This window comes from Pleurodeles waltl, chromosome 6, assembly GCF_031143425.1.
Source record: "Pleurodeles waltl isolate 20211129_DDA chromosome 6, aPleWal1.hap1.20221129, whole genome shotgun sequence".
Lineage (NCBI taxonomy): Eukaryota > Metazoa > Chordata > Amphibia > Caudata > Salamandridae > Pleurodeles > Pleurodeles waltl.
The window spans coordinates 131,451,539-131,472,915 of NC_090445.1; the positions used below are offsets into that span (position 1 = coordinate 131,451,539).

The 21,377-nt window shown below is 47.5% G+C and overlaps 1 long non-coding RNA gene across 1 annotated transcript in view; it reads left to right on the forward strand.

Moving 5' to 3' along the window:
• The first annotated feature begins 221 nt into the window (after positions 1-221).
• Positions 222-21,377, forward strand: part of LOC138299358 (uncharacterized) — a 39,822-nt gene continuing 18,666 nt past the window's right edge. Inside the window, exon 1 of the long non-coding RNA XR_011204745.1 lies at positions 222-5,396. This is a non-coding gene — a long non-coding RNA (uncharacterized lncRNA). The remainder of the gene's footprint in view (positions 5,397-21,377) is intronic.

The window sequence follows — 21,377 nt, forward strand, 5'->3', positions numbered from 1 at the left end:
GTAGCCCTAGCTTTTCCGCAAAAGGGTGATATTCCAGTACAAAACTAATATATAAAGTCCCTTTTCTTTCAGGGTTCCTTGATGCTCCCGGGATGGGCTGGTCTGGTCCGGAGGGAGAGGTCTTGTTCAGCCGGCTCTCATGGCCCCAGGATTTCCCCAAAACAAAGAAGGAGAAAGGAACAGGTAAGTGGGGAGATTTATTTATATACGGTTAATTGGGGTTAGTAAGGTGTGAGGGGGGGGGGTTGTGTGGAGGTGAAGGAATGTGGGTTTGCACTCCTCTTGTGTCTTTCTTTCGTCGTGCCCTGTTTGTGACCCCCTTACAGTTTCATTCACTGGTCTGGGTATGGCCCTTGTGGGGTTATCCTTCGGTTTAACCGTGGTCCTGCTTAAATAGGCTCCCCTTCCTTACACGACCTCAGTCCTCCCTTCTTAACCCCCTTAAAACCAGCCAACCACCCAGAACCCCAGTCCCAGCCCCGGTACGCTCGTACCTGGTTTGGCCACGCCCCTCCGGGGACGTGGCCGGCTTGTAAGCGATCTCCCGACTTTGTCTCGGCAGGGGCGGGAGGCGCCCAAGCGTTTCTGCTCTCCCCGCGTTGCTCCTTCTCCGCAGCGGGGTTTGCCTTCTCTCTGTGTGGTCCGCGGCGTTCTTCTCTCCGGGTTTCCTTGACGTCGGCGGCTTCCTCTGGGTCGCGCGGCGCTCCTCCTTCTTCGGTCGTCCTTCCGGCCTCTATCTGACGGATGACGTTGGACGTCATCGCGTCAGGAATTCCTGGGGGGCCCCGGGGTATCCTCCGGCGGTCGTTCGCTCCGCCCAGGAACCGGCGTCCGGAGGCGCCCGGTTACACATCCCCTCACATGAATGGGGCTGATCGAGCCCCATCAGAACCGGAACCCGGGACAAATAGTCAGCCTGACCCATAAGGTCACCAGGGAGGTGGCAAACCTGGAAGGAGAAAGGTTGGAGCTCCATGAACCATCTCAATATACGATTGTTGGTATTCTTATATCTTGAGAGCCACGTAAGGGGTGCATGGTCCGTATATAGTAGGAAAGGTCTGCCCAAAAGATAGTATTGGAGACTTTCGATAGCCCATTTAATGGCAAGACATTCCCGCTCTATAATGGGGTATCTTTGCTCCCTGGGAAACAGCTTACGGCTAATAAAGACGACGGGATGGCTCACTCCGTCTTCATCCTTTTGAAAAAGAACGGCCCCTACCCCCACGTCGGAGGCATCCGTTTGGAGATGAAAGGGTTTGTCAAACTCAGGACATTTCAATATCGGTTGAGTGGTGAGACACCTTTGCAAGGTATGAAAACTATGAAGTTGAGTCGGGTCTAGTCCTGGGATATTGTTGGGCTGTCCTTTTCTTAAGAGATTGGTTAGGGGGGCAGCTAAACTGGAATACTGGGGAATGAACCTTCGATAGTACCCCACTAGACCTAAAAAGGAACGAATTCCCTTCTTCGTTGTGGGAGCACTGGTGTGTAGAATGGCTTCGATTTTATTTTTTTGGGGTCGCAGTATACCGTTGCCAATGTGATAACCCAGGTAGGAGATCTCACTAAAAGCCATTCGGCTCTTGGCGGGGTTGGCTGTCAATCCAGCCTTCCTTAAAGCCGAGAGGATGTGGTCTATGTGGACCACATGGTCTTCCCAGGTCTCACTGAAAATAACGATGTCATCCAGATAGGCCGCCGCATATCTGGTATGAGGTCGTAATATGGTGTCAATGAGACGTTGGAAGGTGGCGGGGGCGCCATGTAACCCAAAAGGGAGAACCTTAAAGTGATACAATCCTGAGGGAGTAGCGAAAGCCGTCTTTTCCTTGTCTTCGGGATCCAACGGGATCTGCCAATATCCCTTGGTCAAGTCAAGGGTAGACATGTACTTCGCTTTCCCCAGTCTTTCTAAGAGCTCGTCTATCCTAGGAAGAGGATATGTGTCAAATTGTGATAGGGAATTGACCTGTCTAAAGTCGATACAAAAACGTATAGACCCATCAGGTTTGGGTACCAAAACCACGGGCGAACACCAGGGGCTTTGGGAAGGTTCTATGATGTCTAGATCTAACATCTTCTCAATTTCGTTTTCTACGAGGGTTTTCCTAGCTTCAGGGATACGATAGGGTTTTAATCGCACGGTTTTCCCAGGTGGTGTGAGGATTTGATGATGTACCAACTGTGTCCTACCGGGTACCGAGGAGAACACCCGCCCGTTTTTATCGAAGAGATTCTTCAATTGTCTATTTTGTTGAATCGAGATCTCTGTATTAATGATAGGAACCTCTCTCTCGCCAGGGGGATCAGTGGGGCACCACCCTATCTCTAATTCCTTAACGGTATTGACTAGGCAGCCGTGTCTTGGGTCGTTCGGAGGTTCTTCCCATCTTTTTAATAAATTAACATGGAAGATCTGTGACCTAGGGGGAATGTCGTTAAGCTGAATTCTATACGTTACGGGGGTTACTAGTCCTGTTACGGTGTAGGGTCCCTGCCACTTGGCCAACAATTTGTTGTCTGAACTGGGAAGAAGAACTAACACTTTATCTCCTAGGGAAAAGGACCTCAATTGGGTATTCCGATCATAATTCCTTTTCTGTTTGGTTTGGGCCCTCTCCATGTGTTCCCTTACGCTTTCCCATACTGTATGCAGGTGGGTTTTTAACTCACGGACATACTTTAGAATGTTTTTTTCCCCGTCTTCTTCTTCCCACATCTCAGCGGCCATATCTAGTAGGGTCCGTGGTTGTCGCCCAAACAACAGCTCAAACGGACTATGGCCCGTGGAGGCTTGTTCGTGTGTCCTGATTGCGTATAATACTAAAGGGAGTTTCTTATCCCAGTCCTTACCAGTCTCTGAGATAGTTTTCTTTAGTAGTGTTTTGAGAGTACGGTTGTATCTCTCCACCAAACCATCGGTTTGTGGATGGTAGACTGACGTCCGTAACTGTTTAATCCCTAATAGCTGACATATTTGCGTCATCAGGTTGGACATAAATTGGGTACCTTGGTCCGTTAGGATTTCTCGAGGAAACCCAATTCGGGAAAAGAACCCTATCATGGCGTGAGCAACACTTTTGGTGTTAATACTAGAGAGGGGAATAGCCTCAGGGTATCTCGTGGCGTAATCTACTAGTACCAATATATAACGATAGCCTCTCGACGAGGGCAGAAGAGGGCCAACGAGGTCCATCCCTATTCTACAGAAGGGGACATCAATGATGGGGAGGGGTTGTAAAGGGGCCTTTCTCCGCGAGCCTGGGTCAACCAATTGGCATTTTGGGCATTGATGACAGAATTTCCTAATCTGGGAAAATACCCCCGGCCAGTAAAACTTCCTCAACAAATATTCCTCTGTTTTCTCCCTCCCATAGTGTCCACCCCCGGGCTGGCTGTGTGCTAAGTGTAGAACTTGTTGTCTATAAGCTTCTGGAACTATCAACTGTTTCTTTTCGTCTTGGTCTTTGTAAGTAACTCAGTATAATAGGTCTTTAACTATGGTGAACGAGGGACCCTTATCCTGGGGGTTCCGTGGCCGTGCACTTTTCCATGCATGGATTAAACTAGGGTCTTCTCTTTGCGAAGTCCGGAAGCTGGGAAGGGCAGTGAGGGCGAGGACCTTTGTAATTACCCTGTTGGAGCGGCCTTGGTTATAGGCTTTCTTAATAATTCTTTTCTCCTTCCGGGTGAGTTTAGGTCGTACCCTCGGAGGTGATAGAGGCATATTGGAGAAAGGAGCGTCCTTCCACCAGTTGTTGGTTTCTTCGAGCTGTCTAAGGCTGTCTAAGAGTTGCGGGAACTCCGAAAAGTCAGTTCCTATAATAGCTTCTTCAACCAGTTGCTCTACTAAACCCACTCTTATGGGTATTTCTTGTCCTCCCCAGGTGAGGGTGGTCCAGATTAGGGGATATTCTCTGGTTTCTCCATGAATACAACAGATTGATACCGTGAATTCCGAAGTGTAGTAAGGTGCGTCGAACAACCCGGCCCTGACCACAGATTGGCTACACCCTGAATCGATGAGGGCTACTGTGCTTTTCCCATTGATAATCAGTCTCTTTTTATAAGGGGTGTCTCTTCTTCCTGTATAAAAGACTCTTCCCCTAGTGACCCCTATTTCCATGGATTCCGATTTTTCTGTTTTCAGGGGGCAACCTCGAGCTATGTGGCCCCATTCCCCGCAACTGAAACACTGAGGTTGTTGTATATATGGCCTATCTAGTCCCCGGGATTTTCCTATGTCATCATTGATTCTTCGTCCCACCGTCGAAGACGTTCCCGAACCCAGACGCAGGGGACCAGGTGTTGATCGGGGGGTGGTTACTTTGAATTCAAGGGAGCGATGAAAGGCACAGGCCAACTCGATGGTAGTACTGGTATCCGGGTTTGGATGTTGTTTGATCCAGTTGCGTGTAAACGGGGGCAGAGCGTCCAGGTATTGCTCTAAGAGCACGATCTCGATAATGTCTTCCCGATTTGTCCCTATGGGTCCCAACCATTTGAGGCCCAGATCTTTGATCCTAAAATATAGGGCCCGGGGATTTTCGTTGGGTCCCCACTTCGCTTTTCTAAACCGGACTCGATAATGTTCAGAATCAAACCCCACTCGTTCTAAGATGCTCTTTTTGATATCGTTATAGGGGGTTATTCCACCGGGGTTTACCGCTTGATAGGCTGCTTGGAGAGTCCCGGTCAATAAGGGGGCGATATATTGGCCCCATCGCTCCGGAGGCCAAGTAGCGGAAGTAGCAACCCGTTCAAAATTGGTGAAAAAGGCATCGGGGTCTTCACCTTCTTGATATCGTTGTAAGACCGAACTGGGCACATTCGGGTGTACATGGGTAGCAGCGATGGAATCTGTGAGATTCTTAATGGCGGTTTCATGAACCAACTGGTTGTTGGCCATTATGGTGGCCTGACTCTTAAGGGCATTTTGTAGTGCCTCCCTTTCCAATTTGGCCTCTTTTTGTTGCTCTTCCCACACTAATTGTAGGTGTCTTTGTCCGGAGGCCAACTGTTGCATCATATCGGATAGGGTACACTTCTCCTCCATGGTTGGGGAGTCTCTGTCTCCTATTCCAGCATCCCACTTCTGACACCACTGTGGCGGGTTCTTTTTATCCCGAGCCGAGGGGATGCTGGAAGAAGGCGACAGACGCGACGCTGAAGGGTGTAGTACGTTTATTTATATGTTCGTTGGAATTGTAGCCCTAGCTTTTCCGCAAAAGGGTGATATTCCAGTACAAAACTAATATATAAAGTCCCTTTTCTTTCATGGTTCCTTGATGCTCCCGGGATGGGCTGGTCTGGTCCGGAGGGAGAGGTCTTGTTCAGCCGGCTCTCATGGCCCCAGGATTTCCCCAAAACAAAGAAGGAGAAAGGAACAGGTAAGTGGGGAGATTTATTTATATACGGTTAATTGGGGTTAGTAAGGTGTGAGAGGGGGGGGGGTTGTGTGGAGGTGAAGGAATGTGGGTTTGCACTCCTCTTGTGTCTTTCTTTCGTCGTGCCCTGTTTGTGACCCCCTTACAGTTTCATTCACTGGTCTGGGTATGGCCCTTGTGGGGTTATCCTTCGGTTTAACCGTGGTCCTGCTTAAATAGGCTCCCCTTCCTTACACGACCTCAGTCCTCCCTTCTTAACCCCCTTAAAACCAGCCAACCACCCAGAACCCCAGTCCCAGCCCTGGTACGCTCGTACCTGGTTTGGCCACGCCCCTCCGGGGACGTGGCCGGCTTGTAAGCGATCTCCCGACTTTGTCTCGGCAGGGGCGGGAGGCGCCCAAGCGTTTCTGCTCTCCCCGCGTTGCTCCTTCTCCGCAGCGGGGTTTGCCTTCTCTCTGTGTGGTCCGCGGCGTTCTTCTCTCCGGGTTTCCTTGACGTCGGCGGCTTCCTCTGGGTCGCGCGGCGCTCCTCCTTCTTCGGTCGTCCTTCCGGCCTCTATCTGACGGATGACGTTGGACGTCATCGCGTCAGGAATTCCTTGGGTGCCCCCGAGGTATCCTCCGGCGGTCGTTCGCTCCGCCCAGGAACCGGCGTCCGGAGGCGCCCGGTTACAGTGCATTTATTGTGCTGAGAGGTTTGATACCAAACTTCACAGTTTTCAGTGTAGCCATTATGGTGCTGTGGAGTTTGTGTTTGATAGACTCCCAGACCATATACTCTTATGGCATCCTGCACTTACAATGTCTAAGGTTTTGCTTAGACACTGTATGGGCATAGTGCTCATGCACCTATGCCCTCACCTGTGGTATAGTGCACCCTGCCTTAGGGCTGCAAGGCCTGCTAGAGGGGTGACTTATCTATGCCATAGGCAGGGTGAGGTTGGCATGGCACTCTGAGGGGAGTGCCATGTCGACTTAGTCATTTTCTCCCCACCAGCACACACAAGCTGGCAAGCAGTGTGTATGTGCTGAGTGAGGGGTCCCCAGGGTAACATAAGACATGCTGTAGCCCTTAGAGACCTTCCCTGGCAGCAGGGCCCTTGGTACCAGGGGTAACAGTTACAAGGGACTTACCTGGGTGCCAGGGTTGTGCCAATTGTGGAGACAAAGGTACAGTTTAGGGAAAGAACACTGGTGCTTGGGCCTGGTTAGCAGGTCCCAGCACACTTTCAAATCATAACTTGTCATCAGCAAAGGCAAAAAGTCAGGGGGTAACCATGCCAAGGAGGCATTTCCTTACATGCATCATTTGCAAGAGTCTCGGTCCTGTGACCTCGAGGTCCGTGATGAAAAAGAGAAGGCCATCCCCTTACAAAGCTATTCTGTCTAAGCACTCTGAGCTCCATTCAAACCCCGCACCTGGGCATTCATCCTGACCCACACAGCCAGGGGCTCAACCACCCGGGCAAACAATAGTAGCAAAAGAGGACACCGCTGACGTTTCCCCTGCTGAATCAGGAATGGATCAGACACATGACATGCAACCCTAATCGCCACCATCAGATTGGTATACAACAGACGTACATAAGTCAAGAATCTGGGGTCAAATTCAGGGCCAATCAAATAGTCCCAATCTACAGTGTTGAACCCTTTGTCGATGTCCACAAAAAGGATCGCTGCAGGCTACCCTAGTCAATGGGCGAGGGCATTAGACACGCAGTAGATACTGTACTGAGTGGTCCAGCTTGGCATAAAAACCGACCTGGTCCGGATGGACCAGATCTTGTATGTGATGTGCCAGTCTGTTCGCCAACATTTTGGCAATCAGTTCTGCCTCTATGTTTAGGAGGGAAATGTGGGGGTCTGAGAAGCATTCTTCTGGCGGGCACCCGGTTTAGGGAGAATCACAATCTCAGTGTGATGCCAATCAGGTAGGAGTGGCACATCTATGCTGGCTGAGCAGATAACGCCCATGAGATGTTTCCCCAATGTATTTATGTAGGTCTTAAAGAATTCACACAGTAACACGTTCAGCCCCGGGGCTTTGCCTGACTGGAGTCCAGCCAGGGTCACCAGCAGCTCCACCTCCGTAATCTCTTCATCTAGTGCCGTTCTTGCAGTATCCAACACGGTTTATGGGGTAATGCCTCCATGAATTCAAGTATCTGCTCACGGGGCAGAGCCTCCCATCGAGCATATACACCAGCAAAGTAACTAGCAAAATCTCACTGGGGTTGACAATCAGTGTTCCCCGGGAGTTGCGAAGCAAAGGAAGGGCAATAGGTTGATGTACCACCAGACAAAAACTGTGGAGCAGTTTACTAGATTATTCACCCCATTGGTACATTTAACTCTGAGTCAACCGCCAAGTCTGTTTGGCCTCTTCTAATAGCAACTGTTGATGTGGCTGTTGTGCCAGACCTAGTTGCTGCCACGCCTCGTGACCATCAGCCTGACACGCATGCTCCTCCAAGCCCTGTATCTGAGATTCAAGATCAGCCAGACCTTGCAGCCTGCAGCGGCGTTCACCTGCACCGTAGTTCTGGCATAAAGGCCTCCCCGATGGTCATTACAGACTACACTGAAACTATTCTTCCGTAAAAGGCATAATGTGTGCCCTGTGTGGTGGGAGTTGAAAATGCCATTTTGAAAGGTTGGTCTTTGGGGCCCTATTTGGAGAGTCATGGCTATCAGGGAATTGTCTGACAGTCCCCTAGCTAAAATGTCAATGTCTGATATTTTATGCATGTATGTCATGGGCTTATAGTAGTAGTGCAAACAGGAAAAGGACCCATGAGTTGTCAATAAGTATGTGTACCCAGAGTCAGATGGGTGATTTGCCCTCCTTGCGTCGGTCAACCCCAACATAGATATCATGGAGGTTAGCTTAGTTTTGTACCTTTCGACCATCATCCCATGAGCACACCATCTGTCTACTCAAAGGTCCATGATGTCAATCCAGTCATCTCCAGTCAGTCAGACCTCCCAGGAGGTTTCCACAGAGACAAACAAATTGGCCCATGAATGTCTGCCCAAGGGAAGAGCATACACACAGCAGGGCATGATAGGTTCACTATAGATGGTGCCCGTAACAGCGGTGTATCTGCCCAGGCAGTCTAGCCACACCCTGATAACATGAAATGGAATACCACTTTGTTTCAAAATACATGTGCCCCTCAATCCTCTAGCAAAACCCACATGGAAGACCTGACTATAACCATATCTGGCGAGGCACAGGGTTTACTACGAAGGAGATGGGTTTCCTGTAGCATCAATTTGGGGACTCCCTGCCTTTTGGCATACCTCAAAATAGCTCCACGTTTAATATTTTGTTTTAATTTTTTGTTTTTTGTTTATCACCGCAAGCCCTTTTACTAACTCCAATGTCCGTGTTCAGTGGCATCCAACAGTTTTTAGGGACCCCTTATTTTTTTTTTTTTTAGGATTGTCAGTGCTCTTGTCAGTTCTGTGTGCTGCTTCCCTCAACGGCCATTTCTCCTTTATTGGGCATTTCCGAGTAGAGCTGCCATTTTGTGAGGCGGTCTAGTTGCTAATCACCCGCTGCCCAGGTCCATTAAAAGATCTGCCTAGAAATATTATGCATGCAGCCCCGGAAAGGTTAGTTTATTCAAGATGACTTCTTTTATCACTTAACAACCGTACGGCGAATCTCTGTCAACATTTGTCAAATATTAGTTCCTGTAACATCTGTCAATGGACCCCTCAGCCCAAACTCTCACTGCACTTGAGAAAGGATGTAGAGCAGGCCAGCAAATTGCTGCTAGTGAACCTTTGTTTCCTATCTGCCCATAAGCTACATATGCACTCACTGTTAAGCGAGCGTGCCCCAGACGCTCTGTTTTTAACAGAAACGTGGTTGTCTAAGGAATCTGCTCCTGATGCAGTCATGGCCCTCCCCCGGGCTCTTCAATACTTCGTTTAGACAGACCCCATGCCAGGGGACGGGGATTGTAATTATCTACAACAAGTCAATCCATTGTTTTATTCATTCCCTCTCTATACCCGAATGTGAAAGTTTGTCTTTCTCTCTGGCAATCAATGCTACTTTTACTCTCTGTGGCATTTTGATGTATCGTCCTCCTGGCCCTTATGAGAAGTTCCTGCAGGCCTTGCCGGAATGTGTAGCAGATCTTGCCTGTAGGAATTCCAACTTCACTATCCTCGGCGATTTTAACCTACATGTCGATGAGGTACACAACATTTCTGCCACAACTTTAATTATGGACTTAGCAGCTCTTGACCTGACGCAATTGATTACTTGCCCCACTCATGTTAGAGGCCACACAATTGATGTGGTCTTTAGTAATCTTCCAAATTTATTAGCCCAAATTTATCTGGTCCGATCATTTTTTAATCACACTCACACTTCCCTAATCTCCTCCTCCAATAACTCAACTCCCTTTTAAGTTAACTGTACGCCAGTGGTTAACGTTAAGTAGTAAGGATTGGATGGACACCCTAGAGAACCTGCGTCCCTCCCCCTCTTTTATTGAGCCTTATACAGCGGACAGTTTTGATAAATGGATCTCCAAGTCCCTAGACATTATTCTACCAACTAAGACTATTTATAGGACTGCCCGCCAAAAGAAATCACCCTGGTTCTCTCCTCATCTGCTACATTTAAAAAAAGAATGTAAGCAGATGGAGAGAAAGTGGAGAAAAACTTACGACCATGTAACTGGAATACAGGAATGTGATTAGATCCTTCCACACGGAAATTAAAGCTGTGCAGGCATCATTTTATACTTCTAGGATAGAACAGTCCTCACATTCCCCTAGATCATTTTTTTTAATCTCTAAAGAAATGACTCAGTCTCCATCTCCCAGTAATTTAACGGAAGGCTCTAAGGAACACAGTAATGAGTAAGCCTGCTTTGTCCAAAGAAAATTCTTGACATTTAGGCAACTTGAGGCTAAGTTAGTCCCTCATGGTGATTCCCAGTGTTTTCGAGCCTCACTCTCAGCCTTTCAACCCCTGGGGGAATATGTAGTAGGTAACTAACTTTGCTCTATAAAATCTGGATCTCCATTGGACCCGCCCCCTCTCCTTCATCTTAGCCTTAGGATCAGATTTTATAAAACCTGTGCTAACTAATGTTCTTAATGACTTTCTTTCTTCTGGGCATCTACCGTAACACTGGAAACATGCTGTTGTCAAGCCCCTACTAAGAAAAAAAACAGCCTTGATGCTACATACTGCAACCACTGACCAATCGCTCTTCTCCCTATAGCATCAAAAATAATCGAGAAACACATTAACAATCAAGTGTCAGGCTTTCTTGAGGAGCATAATCTTCTTCATAACACCCAAATGGGATTCAGACCACAACACAGCACGGAAACTGCCCTGTTGTCTGTTACTGAAGATACTCGATAACGCCTAGATGCGGGGAATATACAACAATCATCCTACTGGACCTGAGGGCCGCCTTTGATACTGTGGATCATAAGATATAACTTCACAGAATTTCTCAAGTGGGAATTCAGGGTACCAGTCTTAAATGGCTTTCCTCTTATTTGAGTCAGATGTCCTTGATCGGACATACTTTTCCAACAGTTCTCCCTTTATCTGTGGGGTTCCACAGGGCTCGTCTTTGAGCCCTACTCTTTTCATTATTTATATGGCCCCTTTGGCAAAGATCGTGGAACCCCACAGTTTATCCCTTGTGTCCTATGCCAATGATACCCAATTGGTCTTCTCTTTCTCCACCAATATTAATTCAGAACAGGCTACTATAAAGTCTGTTGGACGTTGCCAGATGGATGGCGGACAGCAAGCTTAAGCTCAATGACGAGAAAACAGAAGTTATGTTGGTAGAGAACTTGTCCCTCCTCAAGTCCCCTGCTCCAGTCCAAGTAGGATTAAAGGATCTCCCCCGCCTATAGATGATACAAAAAGTTTAGGCTTTTGGCTAGACTCTCGAATTACGATGGAATGTCACTCTGAAAAACTTGCAGCTTCCTGCTTTAGTCTGTTAAGAACGTTTAGGAAAATGTTTACATTCCTCCCCTTTCTGTCTAAAAGACTTATAGTTCAGGTTCTTATATTGTCACGTCTAGATTATGGGAATGTTGTGTTTATGAGCTCTCCATCCTATGTCTTAAAGAGATTGCAGGTGGTACAAAATGCTACTGCCCGCCTACTGACGGACATTCCCAGACAGCATTCTGCCAAAGCAGCCCGGGCCTCTCTCCATTGGCTTCTCGTTGAACAATGTGTCAATTTTAAAGCCCTGTGTTTTGTTCATCGGGCACTTCATAAAAAAGGTCCGACCCGTTTTAGGCAGATCATAACTCCATATATTCCTCAGAGATCACTTAGATCCTCATCTGCTTCTTTACTTAACATCTGTCGTGTCAACAAAGCGAGATGGGGAGGCAAATCCTTTGCTTTTAAAGCAGCTAATCAATGGAACTCCCTCCCACTGGAACTCCGCTTAGAGTATTCTGAACTTTCTTTTCGCAAAAACTTGAAGACTCTACTGTTTCCTCTATAGTTCCTTTTTTCAGTTCTTCTTTTGCTTGTTTAATGGTCCTGCATCAGCGCTGGGAAGCCTATGGGTAGCCATGCGCTCTATAAATCCTAATAATAATAATATTGTCTAGAACCCTTCTGATGTTCCATGATACTACTCAAACAGAACCCAGCAGGCTCCCCGGCTCCACAGCACTCATACCAAGGGAGTAGAGACTGGATCATGCCACTGAGTGTAGTTGTACGAATAGTTTCATAGTGGGTCTGTGCATATGTAGATGGTGAATAAATAACATTTCTGTAACACCCCTCCCCCCCCCAATACCTCAGAGAACAAGTAGTATCTATTGCAGACTGTGAAAATGGCAGGAACAACAGTGGACTCCCGTTGCCAGTGAATCCTAATTTTGGCATCAAGCATGTTGAACGACTGTGTTATGGCCTTCAAAAGCACTGTGTTGCCTGGCATTGATGCCCCCAAACTGTGTAACCCCAGGCCATGCAGCAGGACCCCCGGGTTGTGCATATTTGTCCATAGTGCTCTGTTTAGCAATGGAGGGTGGTTTGTCCTTGGTCATGATGGCAGCGGAGTTGCAGCAACTAGTTTCACACACTGCAGTTCAAAGCCAGATGTGACCCTCCAGACCCCTAGATGGACCTATCGAGCGGCACGAGCAGTCGACCACCCGAGTGAGGCCAAAATGCCAGGGTCTGGAGATGTGGTCAGGGTTAAACAGCAGTGCGTCCAGGAATAACTCTGTCATGTTCCGACAGGCCTCTCATCCCCGCTTCGCAGAACCAAGCTGAACATGATGCTTGGCAGGGCATCTTTATCATAGTGGGAACACGACCAGTGTCCCCCAAAGGGCTATACTGGAGATGTCCATCACCCCACCAACCCAAGGTCCACTGCTGCCGAGAGATAACTGAAGGTCGCCAATACCAGGCAGCTTCCAAGGGCCAATTAAAGGCAGCTGTTATAACAGGCCAGGTCCTGGCTGTAATGCTGTCTATCATCTCAAGGGTCAAATATTATGCATGTCCAATGTAGTAGGTGGAATGCCACCAGTCCTTCCTGCACGGAAACTGTCCCCTCTCCCTATTTCCCCAGTTTCAGTGTGCACAGAGCACGAGGGGCATAGAAAATCAGCAGTGATTGTAAGGAGGCAGAGTGTGCAGCAAGAAGGGCAGTGTTATGGGACTGGGAGTATTTCCAGAGGCGCACAGTCCATCCGGCATTGGGCCTATCCACCCCTCAATCCCAGGTACTGCAGTTAAAGGTCAATGTCAGTTCAGGCTGCAGACAATTACTGGCAGGGCCCAGTTTGGCGCAGACACACACGAGCTGATGAGTTGATCTCCACCCACCAGATCCACAGATTCTGCAACACGCTGCCCACACAGTAAGCAGGCAGCGCTGTCCTTCAAGACTTAATCGTCTTCAGCCACCACCTCGGCTTCCATTGTCCACCCGCACCATCAGAGGCGGGCAACGGGGGGGAATGATGAACTGGGACTCCAGCAGGCGACCAGAAAACAATTCTGGGAACACTGTGTCTCCATGGCCCACTGTAGACCTCGACAGGCCCCATCTCAGGCTCACACACAGCAACAGGCGTGCCCACTCAGAGCAGCACCGCCATGTTAGATATCAGGCCACAGTGCAGCCACTCCAGTGCCACATGCAGATAGCCAGGTATGGACAGACTGGTGCTAGCGCGCAGCTCTCCTCCACTTCAGCAGCATCGGGGCCAAGTTAGAGGTCATATTGGGTGCACTGAGACAAGGATGGTGGTGGTGGTGGTAATCCTTCATCTATAGCACAAGTCAAACAGCATGTTTCCTTTTTCTCTGTAGGACCTAAGTGTGGTACAAAGAGGGACGCAATATCTCTTCTCTGCAAAGCCTTCTCATGTCCTGAAAAAAGGAAACATGGTTGCTGTTTGACTTGTGCTATAGATGAAACCAGACAGACAGTAATAAACCCTGATGAAATACCATCTTGGACACGAAGCGTCTGGCTGTGCTCATTCTGAATGATTATTAAAGGAACAAAAGACTGGATTACAACACAATATCATGGCTTCCACTTCATTGGATTTCTAAGAAAGACTGTTGATAAGATTGGTACCACTTTTTGCCTGCTATCAGTATGCGTAGAATGTTTTCACTGGAATTCTGCTAACCCGGACCCCAGTGATTGTGCTCTCTCCCTCTAAATTTGGTTGCTTAGGACTTTGTACACCCCACAATTGGCATACTGGTGCCCCTTTTAAGTCCCTAGTATATGGTACTAAGATAAACAGGGCATTGGGGCACCAGGGGTTCCCCATGGGCTGCAGTATTGTGCGACCCATGGAATCCCATGCGAAATGTGTCTGCAGGCCTGCCATTGCAGCCTGTGTGAAAAGGTGCATGCACCCTTTCACCACAGGTCACTGCACCAGGTCACCCCTATGGTAGGCCCTCCTGGCCCAGAGGGCAGGGTGCAGGTCCCTGTGTGTAAGGGCACCCCTGCATGAGCAGAGGTGCCCCTACGAGCTCCAGGTCCATTACACTGGACTTCGTAAGTGTGGGGAAGCCATTTACCGGTGTACTGAACACAAGTCACTACCTGTGTCCAGCTACATAATGGTAACTCTGAACCTGGGAATGTTTGGTATCAAACATGTCAGAATCATACCCCAATACTGTTGCCAGTATTAGTTGTATGATTCCATGCATTCTGTGGGGCTCCTTAGAGGACCCCCAGTATTGCTTCTACCAGTCTTCTTGGGTTTTCCAGGCAACCTGCGCTGCTGCCACCCTTCAGACAGGTTTCTGCCTCCTGCTGCTTGACCAGCTCAGGCAGGGAAAGGCAGAAGAAAGGATTTCCTGTGGGAGAGGTAGGCACACCCTCTCCCTTGGAAATAGGTGTTACAAGGCTTGGTGGGGTAGACTCCCCAAGCCACCACTTTGCTTTGAAGGGCACATTTGGTGCCCTCCTTGCATAAACCAGTTTCCACCAGCTCAGGGACCCCCCGTCCCTGCTCTGGCGCGATATTGGACAAAGGAAAGGGGAGTGAGCACTCCTCTGTCCATCACCACTCCAGGGGTGGTGCCCAGGGCTCCTCCAGGTGGCCACTTGATTCTGTCATCTTGAAACCAAGATGTGCAGAGGTCCCTTGGAGCATCTGAGTGGCCAGGTCAGGCAGGTGATGTAACAAATCCCTCCTGAAAGGTGGCCACCTTGAAAGGTGACTAAATCCCCTTTTAGCACTATTTAGGGACTCACCTGTGGGTGGGTCCCCAGATTCGACATGCAAGACTCCAACAGGACTCCTCTGTATCATTTGCTTTGACTTCTGGCCACTGGAACCGCAACTGGACTCTTCTAGAACCAAAAAAGCTGCAATTCCGGCGACGACTTTACTTTGCAACATTGTTTCTCCAGCTCCTTCCAGCAACTGCAACCTTTGCTCGGCTGTGCATCCTCTGGGGTCGGCGAGGCTTTAGCCTGCGCCAAGATTGGAGTGAAGGATTCACTCCCCTGCATCTGCAGGCACCTACAACAACGACGTCCAGCTGCGTGGATCTGCCATCCTCTGGAACTGTGTGGATCCTGCAACACAGGTGGTGATCTGGAGTACTCCCCTTGGTCCTCTCTGCCAGCTGTCCAAATTGGGAGATGGTGAGCCCTTGCCTCTCCTTGCAGGACAGTACCCCTGTGGACCGCAACTCTTGCAGCTACCAAGGCTTATTGTCTCCTACTCCAAGGGATCTACAGGCTCTGAGTAGCCCCGGCCCCCTGCACTTCTTCCTGCTAAGCACAATCTCCTCACTGCTGCTCCAGCATCTTGGGACTCCTCTTCAGGTGTGCTGACCGGGCCTCACTTCGACTTAGTGTCCCTGCTGCTAGTGGGTTGCCTGTGTGGGTTGGAACTGCTTCTGTTGATTCCCTTCACTACTGAAAATCACCTTGGTCTCCCCTCCTTGGCTTGTTGGTGGTTCTCCTGACCACTGACCCACTGCAACCCGACAGCCTACATGGGACACCAGCTGCATCACTCCAGGGACTCCTCTTCAGTTCCTGTACTGCACAGCTGGTGGTCTTCTTCCCACGTCGACCTGGTTCTGCCTCCATAGAAGGGTGGGTGGTGGCTCCTATCACAACTGGACACTCCATCATAAACTAGACTCATCCCCCTCTCTTGCAGGGGCTCTTCTGCCAGAATCCACTTTTGGTTTCTTCCAGTCTGGTCCGGGTCTTGCACAATTCCGTTCTTAAGTCCTCCTCGCAGTCCTTGGTTTAATCAGGTACTTTCATCTGCTCTGCTGGTCGCTGGGGGCACTCAGGTACTCACCTCTTGTGGTTCCTAGTTCTTCTAGCTCCCCTCTAACAACTCCACATTCTTGGGTGGGGGACTGTATTTCACATTCTACTTTCTTAGTATATGGTTTGGCCATCCCCTAGAGCCCTCACTATTTTCACTAACTATTTCCAATGCTTGTTCTTTCTATGCTAATTTCTGATTGCTATTGTGTATATATGTAGTGTGTACTTACCTCCAGTTGGGGGGGGGGGGAGCGGCCTATAAGTAATCTAGTGTTGTGTCACCATAAAAAAGTACCTTTCTTTTTATAACACTGTGGTTCTTGCATGTGTGATTAGTTGCTGTGTGACTATAGTGGTATTGAATAAGCTGGGCATGTCTCCTAGATAAGTCTTGTCTGCTCATCCACAGCTTCCTCTAGAGAGCCCTGGCTTCCTAGACACTGCCTACAATTCACTGAATAGGAGATACCTGGACCTGGTATAAGGTGACAACACCATAGGTATCCACCAAACACCAAGCCAGCTTCCTACAAGACTTTCAAGAAACGTTTTGTTATTAATTGATTTTTGAACATTTGAATACATTTCTTTGGACTTCCTTAGCACTCCCTTTTATGTATGGGTTTGTCTAAGAGATTATGATCACCATAGTGAAATTCCTCAAAGTGCCTGGCCACTGGATAATGTTTGTTATGATTAGCTATCAGTCTTGTGTTCAATTACCCTTCTACGCACTGGGTGGATAGTTCTGCCCACAAATCTCAGGCCTCAGGGACAGCAAAGTACATAGATCAAATACTTCGTACAGTATGGTATAAATTGGGAAATTTCCATGGGTTTCGTGCTGTATGGAATCATAACTTCTGATACTGCAGGTGTTTTTTCCAGGCCCTATGTTTGCCATATATATAGAGACCTTGCAAATCAGAGGTGTTCTGTTTCATTCTGGTCATGATGTCACTCTGTACCAGAACATCACAAAAATGGTCAACTCACAATATGTTATGGATGGTTTCTCCAGTTGCGGCTCGCTTCATTCTAAAAGAGCAGGGCGGGTGCGGCGCACAGGGGGGGGAGGGTCTGGGAGGGGGACCTAAAATGTAATTAAATTACTTTTTTTTTTTAAACCAAAAAACACTTACCTTTTCGACGGTGTCCCGCACCGCGCTCCTCTTTCCTGCTGGCTGCAGGGAGGCATAGGCTCCCAGCCTGCCCTGCGGCCAATCCTGATGCTGCTCAGAGCAGCGTCAGGATTGGCTGGGAGCGCCCTGGCTGGGCACTCCTAGGCAGACTGTGAGCCTGTGCAGGCTCTCTCCAGACCAGCAACTGTGGCTGAAGAGAGCCTACTATGCATGTGTGTTTGGCCGGCCTGAGACAGCCGGCCAAACATACATGCACAACTCCTCATGCCATTTGCCCCGCCCCTTTCACAGCAAGGGGATAATATTTATTATCCCCTCGTTGTGAAAGTTTTGCAGCTTCTGCTGCTGGTGTGGGGCAATGCTCCTCTGCCCTATCGGAGGAGCCGCCCCTGGGTTTTTCGCCAACTGCCTTTCCAATCAGACTGGTTACCACGTACAATAAGAAATCAGGGTGTGTGAGGAAGATTCTACAAAAGAATTGTGATCTGTTAAAATGTGATATTATTGGAAAGGCAGTGAGCGCAAAACTATCCATAACATACTGTAAGATGTATACATATTGTTTTTAATTTTTGAATGTACATCTTATTTCCTATTTGAATGCATAATTTCGAGTACATAGATACATCTCATCTACGTACACATATCTATATTGACATGGGCCAACATGCATATCCATCTAATGCATATACATGCATGTATTCTGCTGATCATGTGTTTTTTAAAAATATGTATGAACATACATAGGCTTATATATAAACATATTGATTTTTTTGTATATACATATGTACGCACACCCACTTAACACATGTAAGTGTGTATATTCCTACACAGGGGCTAAAATCCATAGATGTACACAACCACAGTTTATCTGTCCACATAGACATTATTCATGTAGTGCATAAATAAACCTACATGCACATTACACACACACACACACACACACATATATATATATATATATATATATATATATATATATATATATATATATATAGAGAGAGAGAGAGAGAGTGTGTTAAATACAAAGAGACAGACAGCTGACTAAGGAGGGTGACAGGAAGACAGAGATGATAAATATGAGTGTCAATCCTTTATTAAAACGGTATCAAAATCTTCTGATTCTTCCTTCAGTAAAGGCATTGTAGGAAATGTCCAGATTTCTCCTTGAAGGTCCAGTGTAGTATTCAGCTTTCTTCCCTGGAGGTCGGGCTCCGTTTGGGAGGCACTGGAAAGAATCTTCGTGGCTTGCTTAGCTGGCAGTCCTACGCGGAAAGTGATCTGTCAGACCCTGTGCTGAACAAGAGGGTCCCTTTATACTGTCCCATCTCTTGCTTTTCATTACTATTGCTAATGTGTTCTCCAGCCTCTGTTGGCCCTTTTGAAGGCTTAAATGGTTTGGAGCCATCAGCATTTTCCTTACACGGAAACACAGTTCGATGATGTAAACCCCCCCCCCTCTTCCCCACAGACATGCAAACCTAAAAAAAAAAAACATAAACAATTTAAAAAAATCAAATACACATTGAAAAAAGATACACATTTGAAGGTGTTTGTATGGGTTTAGCCCCGAAAAAATGGATGTGTTCCTGATAATAGAACAAATAAAACAATATATGGTTTTCAAAAGGATTCCCACGCAGACCACGCTCTTTAGATGTTTGTGGACCAGTGCAAACTATAAATAGCTTTTAATTTGAGCTGGTGGGCAGAGGTAATGGGCAACAGCACTTGTGTTTGGGGGCAAGGACTTCTCATCATGGCGTGACACTGCAAGAGACGGAAAGGCAGAAATGGAGAAGGAAGAGAAAGACAGCAAAACAGTTACAAAGGAGAAAGCGGGGATAAAAAGGAGCCCCCAAGAGTGTTGCAAGGAGACAGGAAGTGTAGGGTGGTGGAGGTAGGATGCAGGTATACCTTCCTCTTCCTTTCATTTTTCCAGCCTTGATAACAAGCGACCCCTGTAAACGGCAGTGCTGCTGCTGGGCTCCTAAGAAACTCTTTGACTCCATTTTCTTTTTTTTTTATTTTACTTTACAAATGAATCACTGAATGTGGGGTTAGCCAAGCATAGTTTCTGAATACCCACAAGCTACTTCCCAGTATAGCTGGAGAGGGTAACAGCACTTATGCTGACCATTCACTGGCACTCTACAAACAAACAGCGCTGTTCTTCCTTTTGGCATTACTTATAAATGTGAAACAATAATCATTCTTAGGGGAGGGAACAATCACATTAAATACTTTCAGACTCAAAACTCGCTTTGTAAATCGCCTGTCGGTTTTGCACGCATTTTCCAATGCATCGGTTCCACTTGAGGACTCTAAGATATTTGGAACCCAAGTATGCAGTAGCTTACGAGGGGCTACTGGAATGATATGATTCTGCACCTGCGGCATATTTACATGCTGATTGGTTTGCTGCATTTGCCACATAATGGATAATCTCATGCATAATCTGCAGATTTAACAAAAAATGTTTCTAACGCAAACGAACCAAAAGTTACTAAAGTGGCAAGCACGTGCTCCTGCGCACCAGGAGGCACTTCACAAATTTGACTGGTCATCTTTCAGTTGCTTTTTTGCTGGATTTGGGTACTAAATTGGTACTAAACAGGTGAAACATTGTCCTAAATAGTGTTACCAAGCGTAAATTTGACAAAATAATAAAGTAATACTATCACAGTTGCGCTGCGCCGCATAATTTGACTTTTCTTGCAGCATAATTTAGTCAACCCTGCTGCATAATTTATTTAGCTCTCCTCTGTCGCATAATTCAAGTGGTTTTCCTCTTACTACTGTTGGATTTGTGTTGCTAGTGTCTCGATCTAATGTAGTTCTCTAATGCCACCGCAATCGAAAGTGCTACCATACCGCTGCTACGGTGCCACGAGCAAAACCTGTCTTCTGCTGCCACCTGCAGTCATAAATGAAAACTGAATCCTGAAATATAGTCCGCGGTAGATGTTGAATTTTAAACAAGTGGGTTGTAACATCCTTGTCAAATTACACCAAGCGAGCAAACCCCGTCTTCCTTACAAGAGTGTCTATGGGGATTCTCACCCCAGAAAAAAACTTTTGAAAATATGTTTAATCTTGCATATTACAGCACACTTCCCTAATAAATTGGCTAAAGCGTCATTGTTCCCAGCAGGTCAAATGATTTGAACAAACGAGCTGCGGAGCAGCTGGTACTGACAGCCCGTAGGTCCCATCAGTTATCTATCGCGTAAAGTGCACGTAAGATGCGTAAGTGACGTTGGTACAACCCACATTCCACACACATTCAACATTCAGCTCGCGAAGTCTGGCACTTTCACCTGCAGAACAACACCTTCACCTCACTCACAGCACGTGTCCGCAAACCTGTTCAGCTCAGATTCCAGTCTGCGTTGGCAAGCGCGGAACATACTTGGAAAATCATCGTCTGACTACACAGTATACATATTACAACAATAATGATAAGCAGTTGATTCGACTTCCTTCATTTCCACATAATTTCATTTCCCATCCTTTGTTTCGAAGTAAATTTCTCATATAATGTGACTGAAATTCTACTATAAAGGAGAATGATGGGGGAAATTATAAATTGCACGGATCTCTCAATTTCAGACCTTCGACAGCAACGCCCAGCGGTCCCAAAACCGAACTGTGTAAAAGATGTACTTGTGTATCAATCTATAAACCTAACATGTATACAGAAGGGCACTGCACAGTACAGTGTCAAAGTAACGGTGAATGAGTGATGGGAGAGGAGGCTGCAGTGCTTAATTTGTAAATAAAAACGTGCTGGTGCCCAAAGCTCTCCTCTGAAACATGCGGCTGCTGCAATTACATGTGCGAGCACAGAATACTGAGGCAGGACAATTCCGAAGCCATGATCGGGCGTCTTTAATCCATTGACAGACACTCCCTGCCCCTTCAGCTCCCTCTTGCAGCTTTCTGCTTTCTCCATTTGTGACGCTTTTTTGTTTTTCTCCTCCTCCGTCTTTCCATTATGGGTACTTTGCTCGCAGTCAATGCATGAGGCAG